The following is a 12,531-nucleotide window of genomic DNA, read 5'->3' on the forward strand; positions in this document are numbered from 1 at the left end:
CGTCATTACAGTGCAAAAGCTACTTGAAATATTAAGAACGGCAGATGGGTTTGGACAGTTATCCTAACAAGTAACCTCTGATTTCTTTTTAACTGGTTAACTACCATTCAATGGTTTTCAATTGCTCTACTATGGATAGGAAAATCAGAGATACCTATTTTGAGAGGAAAGTATTCTCTGGGAAGCCACATCAAAGACTATCATTCTGAGACAAAAATGAAAACAAAGCAATGGTCTTCTTACCTTGATTTCCTTACTGTTGATTTCAACCTAAAAAGGTTAATGATTCCAGTCATTCCTAGGCTACATATTTTTCATGTTAAAATCTACTATGAAAAATGATTTTAGCATTTTCCTATTGGTTTGTTTCCATAACAAAATACACTATCAGGATCCATGAAATAATTTATTTTAATAGATAACTCCATTTTAAAAAGAAGCCAGGGGTAGGAGTTGACTACAAAGGAGTTGCATAATGGAGTTGTTAGGGAATGGCACTGTGATGGTAAATATATGACTCTAAGCATTTGTCAAAATTGTTAGAACTGTACACCACAAAGAGTAAACTTTACTACAGGAAAATTGTTTTAAAAATCAGCCAGGATGTCCAGGGAACCAGGATGGAATGCAGACTATGACAAATGAAGCTATCTGTATTACAAATGACATGACCTCACTCAAGTGGGTGGGGGAAAGGATTTGACATAAACAACTTTGGAAAACAGTGTTCTAACTAGAAATGACAAGGCTAACAACAAAAGAATTTTACACAAACATTGCACTCTAGTTGATAAATTTGTTTCTCAGAGTGGTGTGGGTCAGCAATTCTGAAAATACTTTACATGTAATACAAGGGTGGAACAAATAACTATAAATATATTACAGATAATGACAGCCAAGTTTCTCACTGTCAGAGAAAAAAGTTATGAATATGCAAGGGGAAAAGACCAGAATTAACTCTGTAGTGCTGGGTTAAAGCCAGAGATACCAGTAGAAACTAACATTTATTTTAATATATATACAAATAGAGAAATAAATATAGACATGTGTGTATACACAGGTTAGTATAAATACATACATCTCCTAGTCCTGTCCACCGAGACAGCCTAGAAGCAGTGATACCTTACTATCAAATAACATACCTAGTAGCTAGGTCTTGTTTCCTAAATATCATTCTCCAGTAAAGGGAACCAGGGGGCTCTGGAGAAATGGCTGATGCTGGGACAGGGAAAACACAAGACAAGCCTGGAGCGTCTTGTACTGTCAGAAAATAAGGAAATGCTAAAAAACAAACAAACAAGAACAAAAATATCAAAGGACCAGGAACCATCTGAAAGAGCTTCCAGTGCCCAAAGCTGGAAGATTTTGAGCAAAAAAAAAAAAAAAAAAAAAAAAGATTATGATACTCTCAGATTATAATACAAAGAATAAATATCTATGAATCCATTCTGATATAAATAAATAATTAATAAGCAAATACATGGGAGATATAGGACAAATTTTCTTTATGGAAGAATTACAATAAATGTAGAAAGAATAAGGAAAATAGAAAATCACCATTAGAACAACACAGTAATAATTGCTGTAGGCAAGATCCACTAATGATTGCCAAATTAGCGGGAAAACTTTAAGAAGAAATAGAATATTCAAACAGTCCCATAATATCTGATCCATCAAATATTTATTGTTTAATAATTACTGTGGTAGTTTTAACAGACATCCACAAATTCTTTGATTCTTCTCCCATCAGGAGGTGAAACTTAATTCCCCTCCCCTTGAGTGTGGGCTAGACTTCTAACAAATAGAAAGGGGAAGGGAAACACATAACTTTTCAGTGGAGAAACATGGCAGACACCACCTAAACCTAGTTATCAATGTAGCATTACCAGTCATGTTGACATTATATACCTTTTGATATAATATGATGAGAAGGGCACTATACCTTGTGGTATCCATTCTCTTCTCCAATCTATAACCCAAGTCTAATCATGAGAAAACATCAGACAAACTCATATTGAGGACATTCTACAAAATACTTAATCATTACCCTTTAAATGTGTGAAAATCATGAGCTATATAAAACAAAAAAGACAAAATAGAATAAGAAATACTCAATCCAAAAAGGAGCATAAAAAGAGAAAAAGGGGAACAAAGTACAGATGAGACAAAACAAACAGCAAGAGAAAAGACTTAAACCTAACCATATCAATAATCACATTAAATGTAAATGGTCTAATCCAAAATGAAGGGAAGAGATTGTCAGATTAGATTTTCTTTTAAAAAAGCAAGGCAACTTTAAAAATAAAGACACAAATAGCTTAAAACTAAAAGGATGGAAAAAGACATACTATGTTAACACTAGTCAAAAGGAAAGTGGAGGGGCCAGGCATGGTAACTTACACCTGTAATCCTAGAACTTTGGGAGGCCGAGGTGGGAGGATCGCTTGAGGCCAGGAGTTTGAGACCAGCCTAAGCAAGAGCAAGACCCCATTTCTACAAAAAATAGAAAAATTAGCTGGGTGTGCTGGCACATACCTGTAGTCCCAGCTACCCAGGAGGCTGAGGCAGGAGAATTGTTTGAGCCCAGGAGTTTGAGGTTGCAGTGAGCTATGCCGATGCCACTGCACTCTAGCTCGGGCTACAGAGCAAGACTCTGTCTCAAAAAAAAAAGAGGAAAAAAAGAAAGAAAAGTGGAGTAGCTATATTAGCATCAAAGCAAATTTCAGAGCAAAGAATATCACTAGGGATAAAGAAGTTCACTTCATAATGACAAGGGTCATTTCATAATAATAAATTTAAATGATAAATCTTGAAATAATAAAGGGGCCAATCATCAAGAGGACAGAAAAATCCTAAATATTTATATACTTAATAATAGAGCTTCAAAATATATTATGCAAAAACTGACAAATTAACTGCAAGGAGAAATAGACAAATCCAGTTTTTTGTTGGTGGTTTCAACACCTCTCTCAAAAATTAATAGGACAAATAGAAAATTAGTAAGAATATAGATTTTTGCCTGTAATCCTAGCACTCTGGGAGGCCAAGGTGGGAGGATTGCTTGAGGTCAGGAGTTTGAGATGTGCCTGAGCAAGAGTGAGACCCTTGTCTCTACTAAAAATAGAAAAAATTAGCCAGGCATGGTGGTGCATGCCTGTAGTCCCAGCTACTTAGGAGGCTGAGGGAGGATTGCTTGAGTCTCAGAGTTTGAGGTTGCAGTGGGCTATTATGACGCCACTGCACTCTAGCCTGGGCAACAGAGCAAGACTCTGTCTCAAAAATATAAATAGATAGATAGATAGACAGATAGATAGACTGATAGATTGATTGATTTTTAAAAATACTATCAATTAACTTGACCTAGTTGACATTTATAGAATACTTCACCCAAAGAAAGCAGAATACACATAGTTCTCAAGTGCACATGGAACATTTACCAAAATAGACCATATTCTAGGCCATGAAACAAATCACAATACATTTTAAAAGCATGCAAAGTCTGCTGTCTGACCATATGAAATTTAAATAGAAATCATTAACAGAAAGGTATCTAAAAAAAACTCCCTAATATTTGGAAATTAATATATTTTCCAATAACCCACAGAGCAAAGAAGAAATCAAAAGTAAAATCAGAAAGTATTTTGAAATGAATGAAAATGAGAACATGACATCAGAATTTAGAGTATGCCACTAAAGTAGTAATTTGGGTGAAATCTCTAGTACTAAAGGCCTATATTAGAAAAGAAAAAAGGTATAAAATCAGTGACCTCTGCTTCTACTTTATGAAATTAGACAAAGAACAAATTATACCTGAAGTAAGCAGAATAAAGGAAATAATAAAGATGAAAGCAGAAATCATGAGATAAAAAAACAGAAAAATAGAAAAAAACAAAATCAAAAGCTGGTTTCTTGAAAAGATCAAAAAATCAATAAACCTAGAATGATCAGGAACAAGAGAGAAAAGACACAAATTAACAATATCAGGAATAAGAGAGATAACATTACTACAACTATACAGACACTAAAAGAATAATACTTAATAATACATAAAAACTTTATGTCTATAAATTTGACAACTTTGATGAAACAAACAAATTCCTTGAAAGACACAACTACCAAAGCTTACTCAAGAAGAAATAAGTAACCTGAATAGCCTTACATCGATGGGCAAAAAAAGAATTTGTAGTTAAAAGCCTTCCCACAAGAAAAACTCCAGGCCCAGACAGTTTTACTGGTAGATTCTACCTAATATTTAAGGAAGAAAATAATATCAGTTGTAAACAAATTCTTCCAGAAAAGTAAAAAGAAGGAAATATTTCCCCACTATATTCTATGAGGCCAGCATTATCCTGATATCAAAACCAAAGACATTACAAGAAAAGGAAACCATAGACCAATATCCCTTACGAACATAGATGAAAAATTCCAAACAAAATTTTATCAAGTCAACCATTAAAAAAGACCAAATGAGGTGTATCCCAGGAATGCAAGGTTGGTTTAATATTTGAAAATCAGTCAATATAATTTATCATAAAAGAAAAACCATATGATATTCTCAATTAATGCAGAAAAAGCACTTGACAAAATCTAATATCCATTTCTGATAAAATTTTTGGAATAGAATGGAACAACAGAAAAGTAATAGAGAAAAATCAATAAACCAAAAGCTGGTTTAATTAAACCAAAATTAGGAATAGAGCGGATTTTCCTAATGTGATAAACAGCATCCACAACCTTATAGCTAAGATTATAATTAATGGAGAAGGACTGAATACATTTCCCTAAGGTCAGAAATAAGACAAGGATATCTGTTCTCACAATTTCTATTCAACACTGTATTGGACATTCTAGCCACTGCAACCAGTCATGCAAAAGAAATTTTTAAAATCCACATTGGAAAGGAAGAAGTAAAGCTGTTTTCTTTCACAGGGGACATGATCTTCTATGTCAGGGATTGGCAAACTACAATCCAAAGGCCAAATACAACCTGCTGCCAGGTTCTGTATTATTGTTGTTTGTTTTGGTAAATAAAATTTTACTAGAACACTGCCACATCCATTCATTAACTTATTGTCTACCTATGGCTGCTTTCACTTAAAAATGGCAGCATTGAGTAACTGTGATAGAGATCTTATGGATGGCAAATAAACACAAGATGCTCAGTCTCACTTGTGACATGCAAATTATTATAAAACCACAGTAAGACACCACTACACACGTATTAGAATGGCTCAAATTAAAAAGATTGACTATACCAAGTGTTGGTCAGGATGTCAAACACAGGATTTACCATCCACTGCAGGTAGGAATGTAAAATAGTACAACCAATTTGGAAAACTGTTCTTGAAAATCTATTATTTGACTCAGCTATTCTATTCCCATATATTTATACAAGAGAATGAAATCATAGGTTCGTAAAAAGATTAGACCACAAATATTCATAGCAATTTTATTTATAATAACTAAAAACTGAAAACAACCCAAATGCCCATCAATAGTAAATATTTAAGCAAATGGTGGTATTTCCATACTACTACTCAGCAATAAAAAGGAATGAATTATTGATGCATGTTGCAACATAGATGAATCTCAAAATAATTATCCTGAGTGAAAGAAGCCAGACAAAAGTGAGTACATACTGTGTGATTCCATTTATATATAAAATTCTAGGAAATAGGCCAGGCGCAATGGCTCACACCTGTAATCCTAGCACCCTGGGAGGCCAAGGCAGGAGGACTTCTTGAGGCCAGGAGTTTGAGACCAGCCTGAGCAAGAGTGAGACCCCGTCTCTACCAAAAATCGGAAAAAATTAGTCAGGCATGGTGGCTCATGCCTGTAGTCCCAGCTACTCAGAAGGCTGAAGAAAGAGGATCACTTGAGCCCAGGAGTTTGAGGTTTCAGTGAGCTATGATGACACCACTGTACTCTAACCAGTGTGACAGAGTGAGACTCTGTCTCAAAAAAAAGAAAAAGAAAAAACTTCTAGAAAATCCGAACTAGTATATGGAGACAGAAAACTGATGGGACAGGATGGTCGGGTACAGGGAGGAAGGGGGACAGAGAGAAGGATTAAAGGGGGCACTAGAAAACTCCTAAGGGTGGAGGGTGGATCTGATAGGAATATTTTGGGAGTGGTAGATAGAATAGGTTGACTATCTTGATTGTGAGCATGGTTTCAAGGGTTTACATGCATATGTTCTAAATTTATCAAATTATACTGTATAATTTAAATATGTGCAGTTTATCATATGTCTATTATACCTCTGTTGTTTTTTAAAAAGTCCAAAACGGAAAAACTGGGCTCTGATGTGTGGCCATGGGAAATAGTGATCTGGTGCAAAGGGATACAGTAGCTCCATATCAAAATTCCTCACTCCCAAACTGGGCATAGATGCAGAGGTATCCTGTCTCCTTCTGTGAGAAGCTTAGAATATAAGAATATACCACTAACACAATCCTTGAAGATGATTCTTTGTTCTCACTATACCTTTCCTATGCCGACACTACATGCCTGCACCACACCGAACACACATTCATCTTTTAACTCAGCTATGGAAAGACACCAATGAAAATCAAGGCAATTTCATTTTCTGCTGTTCTGCACAATCCTCAGGGAAAAGAAAAGGGTCAGTAAAACCATAATATTAAAAAGGAAGCAACTCTAATTCTTGTCATACCATGCAATGATCCTTCCCAAACATCTCAGCATCAAGTTTTTGGCCCTGTTTTTGAACTTCTGTAGGATGAGATCCTACAATGTACCAAGGAATAAGGAAGGGAAGGGAAAGCCAAAAAATGATTAAAATCACAAGATAAAAGAAAATTGAAGCTTAGAAAAAATGTTCTGTCCCCATTCCAGATAAATAATAAAATGAGAATCTCTACATTTTTTTCAAATAATTCTTGTCAATGAAGAAAGATGTCATTTTTAGTTTCTGTAGATCCATAAATTAGTAAGATACTCACACATCAAAAGTCACCCAGTTATAATGGAAGCCCAATGTGCTCACAACACTCATACACCTCAGTGATCTGGAGTCTAGCCTGTTCATCCTACCACAACCTCCATAATCACACCAATTACATTTTTAAAACCAACGAAGATATTTAAAAAAAAAAAGCTTCTGTGTGAAAATTATCCATCTCATATGGCAACATTTTTATTACAGGAAAGCAATTTAAAATGAGCTGTATACTTGGCATCAGAGATGGAAATACAGGTTTCAAGTCAACCTATCTAAACAAAACTACTATATACAAGTGTGTGTGTACATGTACATTACATAAATTATACATGCCTATACAGACATACCTGATCATGTACCATGACACATACACATTTGCTGTCGCCTCCTTGGGTATTTACTGTATGCCAACCACCAAATGCCTTACTAACACTGCACTTTTATATTCCTCCCAACAATCCTACGAGGCAGGTACTGCAGCGCCTCCAGAGGACATGCTCTTACTGGGTCTGCCTTGCCCAAATGTAAGACAGCTACCTTCAGGCAGTCTAAGAGGATGATAACACAGATAGCTCTGACAGGAAAGGGGAGGGGAGCACATGAAAGTACTGTCTCATCTGAGGCCTGAAGCCACACACTAGTCTTAGAGAGAGTTTAATATACTGCCTTCTGTGTAATGGGCTGGGGGCTGGAGTGGCCCCCTGATTAAATCACCAACCAGTCAAGCACACTGCTGGAGAGGGATCATTTGAACCCAAGGGCCTACATCTTTTTCACCTCTGAATCTTCAGTCCCTAGCACAGTAATTGGCACATATTAAGGGGTCATAAATGTTTTGCTGAATGAATTTCAAGAAATGAATATTTCATTGACAGGCAGGATAGAGTAGTAACTGACAGTATGGGTTCTGGGATTGGACTGTCTGCCATTGATACGAGCTCCATCACTTATTATGCTACTTTGGGTGTGCCTCAGTTTTCTCATCTGTGAGACGGTGAAATTAGTGCCTTCCTAATAAGGCAACTGAGACAATAAAATGAGTTACTGCACATAAAGGACTTACAACAATTCCTGGCGCATAGCTACCACTCAATAAAAACTGGAGGAAAAAGAATAAAGGAGGGGAGTAATATAATCAGATTTAAGTTGATAAAAGACACTGGTGGTGGATGGAAAATTCTACCAAAAGAACACTGTATCATTACAAAAGCACAAAGAAGATTACGATATTTTCTCTATTATTTATAAAACCTTCTGATATCATAGCAACAGTATTAACAACAGGAATGCCTTAGCTAAAGCTCGCAATAGAAATTTAAAATGGACATAGGCTTAAATTCCAGATATTCTGACTCACAGCCCAGTGTTCTCTCCACTAGGATGTAGCATCATTACAAAGTCACTTCCTTACTACCACTCTTTGAATAAATATTCTAATCTTATCTTCGGCAAATCAAATGGTTCTACTTATAGTTAAATGGCTGTCCTCTTCAAAATACTCAGTGATTCCCAGAGTACACCACTTATTATAGAACTGGGATAAAAGTTTACATTTAAATTTGTACTTATATAACAGTATCATTCCATAAATTATATCACATTAATTTGTCACTACAATTAAGCAATATGTGCGAAGTCCGTAACTCAAGTATCATCGTTAAATTGCTCCTGGTGGTTTTTGTTTGAAGATGGATAGGAATAGAGAAGAAATTTCCACAGCCTTTACACTGTCATCCCATGCTGGCTATCTGTAACAGGGGCAGTATCTTCTTGATTTACAAGCAGCAGCAGGCATCCTGATCGACCACTTACACTGAGCACCGTTTATTCTAAGGAAACAGAAAACATCACTGTGATTTCAGAAAATTAATTTTAGATTTAGTCCATTCACTCTTTTATTTGATAAATATTTATTTATAAATTAAGTAAAAATTTAATAAGGAAACAGTACAATATAGTGGGTAAGAGCTGACACTCTAGAATGCCTGGGTTTGAATTCTATCTCCACTGCTTCTGAAGTATTTGTGACTTGGGCCTTAATCAATCTCTGTTTTCTCATCCATAAAATGGGGATAATTATAATACTTTCCTCTTAAGGTTGTAATAATTAAATAAGATCGCATACATAAAGTGCTAAGTATAGTAACTGACACATAGAAAGCATTTCATTGATGTTAGCCATTACAAAGAACTGCTTTCTAGGTGCTGGGGTTTCAGTGGCCTATAAACTCAAGACTGCCCTCACGGAGCTCACCATCAATTGGGAAAAGGAACTCAGATGCATAAATAAAAGAATGGGAACTCTAAAGTGGTCTTAAACAGAATTAAAGTCGAATTATAGATTCTAAAAATCTGCTATAACCCATTCAATTTTTAGCTCCCCAAGGGATTTTCCTCACCATCTGGGCCATCAATTCGAATGGGTTTGAAAAGCCCTTACAATTTTCCTACATCACACCTCCTCCTCAGCAAGAAAGGCTCTGTGGGTGGAAAATAGCAGAGAACACTGTATGTTATACAGAAAGCAATCACTCTTCAGAAGACACAAGGGCCCTACAGAACAGAAGAGTCACAGAAACTTGTTTGGGTCAGAAAAATGTGATTATTTCATTGTAGACCCAGACAAAGGAACTGATTACTGATTTTTTTTTTGAAGGGGGCTAAGAAGGATTCACCTTAAAGTACTTTTCTAACCAGAAATATAAGTTTGAGAACAATTTATCTAATCAGTTTTAATGAAACCTTTTCAACTAATAAGGATACATTTCTATCTTTATATAATATCCATCGAGCTAACACCTCAATAAATGATATAATGTCACGCTCCCACATCATCAGATTTAACTTTCATCAAAGTAGAGGTCGAATATTAAAGACAGAAGCAATGCCAAAAAACAGAACACTTTGATTTCTAAATATATTAGGGTGACATTATTAGAAAATTTCCACTGCGCAAAGCATAAAATGATAAGGTTAGAAAAATAAGAGACTCAAAGGGCAGAAATCTGGAAAGAAATATATAAAGATCAAGTACAGCAGAATTTGATTTACAAATGCAGCACAGATAATTACAAATGACAAATATTGTCTTATCCTCCAACACCACCACCGGAGAGCAAGATAGTCAGAGAAGGATCTAAGTAGACTCCTTGTATATACACCTTCAAATCCCCTTCTAAGTAGTGAGGAGTGGAAGAGAAAAAGAAAGTTAAGAAAATGGAAACAAACTTCAACAAAATCATTAATATAACTTTGATATCTGTTCCTGGGCCTGTGATTCCCAGACCAAGAGCCACTTGCTTATGGTTTTCCCTAATACCTTCATCTTACATTTGTCTCATCTCATTCCTCCCCCATCCAACCTAGCTGCATTTAAATGGAAACTTTCTATAAACTCTGGCTTAACCCAAAGGACTGTCTCTACTGGTGGAGTATGAGTGGGAATGTTAGTGGGAAAGACATCCTGGATGGAGAGCTTATAAGAGCTATCCCTCACAAATTGCAGCAGGTGGAGCTCCACCTTGCAAGCTGGTTCTGAAATCACACTGTTAGGAAGCTCAGAGTACGGTAAAAATCAGGCCCAGCAAAACAAAAGATAAAATGTTGCTATTTGGCTAATTCACAGTTCAGTTCACTTTGACAATGTCCTTGTTATGATACAACAGAGGATTTCACTTTGCCACTTGAGCTATCTTGTTAGAGGTAAGGCTAACATAAAAATAAAGCTAACCCAAGTACAGAGGATACATATCTGTATATTTGCCTTGGTATTTAAGCCTAAGACTACTGGTTCTAACTTTAGATCAGTAGAAAAAGCAAAATCCAGCACAGGTAGAAATAGATTTACTGTCTCTCCCAAATTATTAAAACTAATTTTGCAAATCCCAAATATCTCACATGAACTTTCTAATGGGTTATATTTGGTTTTGGTTATTGTGCTTTTTCCAAAAACTAGCTTTTGTTTCATTAAGAAACTTTTTCAAAACAGAAGATTTCAGTTAATTTGGAATTGCTCTTAGTTTTCCTCTCTAAAGTTGAACTTTTGTGTCCACTCCTTCCCTAATATGCAGTCCATCTGCAAACTAAGGTTTCTGCATCTAGATGGTGTATATACATGCATGGTGTGCCTGCAGTTTTGAAAAGGAATGGCTAGTCCTTCCCCAGAGGGCAGAGCATGAATCAAACATTAGCACAATGCCCTGTGTGTACAGCAGGCACTCAATAAATACTGACTAGGCCCAGGGGATGGATCTGATGCACATTTTTAGGGGAACTAAGCAGAAAAGAAGATGTTCCCTGTGTGTGTCATGAAGTTTATAGGTTTTACACAGACTGAAAATGATTAGAAAAAACTAACATAATCCTCACATTTTATAAGTACTAAATTTTCTTCAAGAACTCAAGGGCTAGAGTCGTTATTAATGGCATAAACTCAATATCAATCTTATAGTATAAAATGTATATATGCAATAAGAAAATTAAAGGCCGGGCGCGGTGGCTCACGCCTGTAATCCTAGCACTCTGGGAGGCCGAGGCGGGTGGATCGCTCAAGGTCAGGAGTTCGAGACCAGCCTGAGCAAGAGCGAGACCCCGTCTCTACTAAAAATAGAAAGAAATTATATGGACAACTAAAAAAAAATATATATATATATATATATATATATATATATAGAAAAATTAGCCGGGCATGGTGGCGCATGCCTGTAGTCCCAGCTACTCGGGAGGCTGAGGCAGGAGGATCGCTTGAGCCCAGGAGTTTGAGGTTGCTGTGAGCTAGGCTGACGCCACGGCACTCACTCTAGCCTGGGCAACAAAGTGAGACTCTGTCTCAAAAAAAAAGAAAATTAAGAATAGACTTTAAAAACCTGAAGCTCACTCCTTAAAACTACTTTCCATGATTTATGGGATTTATAAAATTGTACCTTGTAATACAAAAAGAAATCATGAAAACATTAACCTGAGGTAGACATTATTTGATCAGAAATACAGCAAATATTATTTGGTCAGAAATATAGCAAATATTATTTAAAGTGACACATAGTTTTAAAATTATTTTTAATGCTTTGCAATTTGAATTTTCCATTCCCTTTAATGTTTCCCTTCTCCATTAGTAGAAAAAAACTGAAAGCTTACTATACAATCAGAATTCAGCCTATTCCTCAAAGCCAGTCCCAATAAGATATAAGAAGAAATATCCCTACAAAAGACTTTAAGCTGTGTCACTAATGCTTCAAAGAGGATCATCAAATGATTCAAGAGGTACTTGAGAATTTCACTGTCTACAATGAAAGTGTCATTAATGTACCCTGCTCCTGAGTGCATGATGCAGAACAAAGTGACCAGCTGAGACTCAATCTAACAGGTAAAATGTCCCGAAATGTGGAATGTTAACCACAGATATTAAAAACTGTTTCCACAATTTGCCAACTTTCATAATACTTATTTAAGAAATTCTCTCTTAAAAATTGTCCCTAAGTAAAGTTCAAACTATTGGGGGAGGAGGATGGCAAAGGGAAATTAAGACACATTCACTATCTCCATCCCTTTCTTAACAATGTTTCCCCCC

At 35.9% G+C, this 12,531-nt stretch overlaps 1 protein-coding gene across 1 annotated transcript in view; it reads right to left on the reverse strand.

Moving 5' to 3' along the window:
- JAM3 (junctional adhesion molecule 3) overlaps positions 1-12,531 on the reverse strand; it is a 63,951-nt gene that overhangs the window by 32,148 nt on the left and 19,272 nt on the right. The gene's annotated exons all lie outside the window — the stretch shown is intronic.

This window comes from Eulemur rufifrons, chromosome 6, assembly GCF_041146395.1.
Source record: "Eulemur rufifrons isolate Redbay chromosome 6, OSU_ERuf_1, whole genome shotgun sequence".
Taxonomy (NCBI): Eukaryota; Metazoa; Chordata; class Mammalia; order Primates; family Lemuridae; genus Eulemur; species Eulemur rufifrons.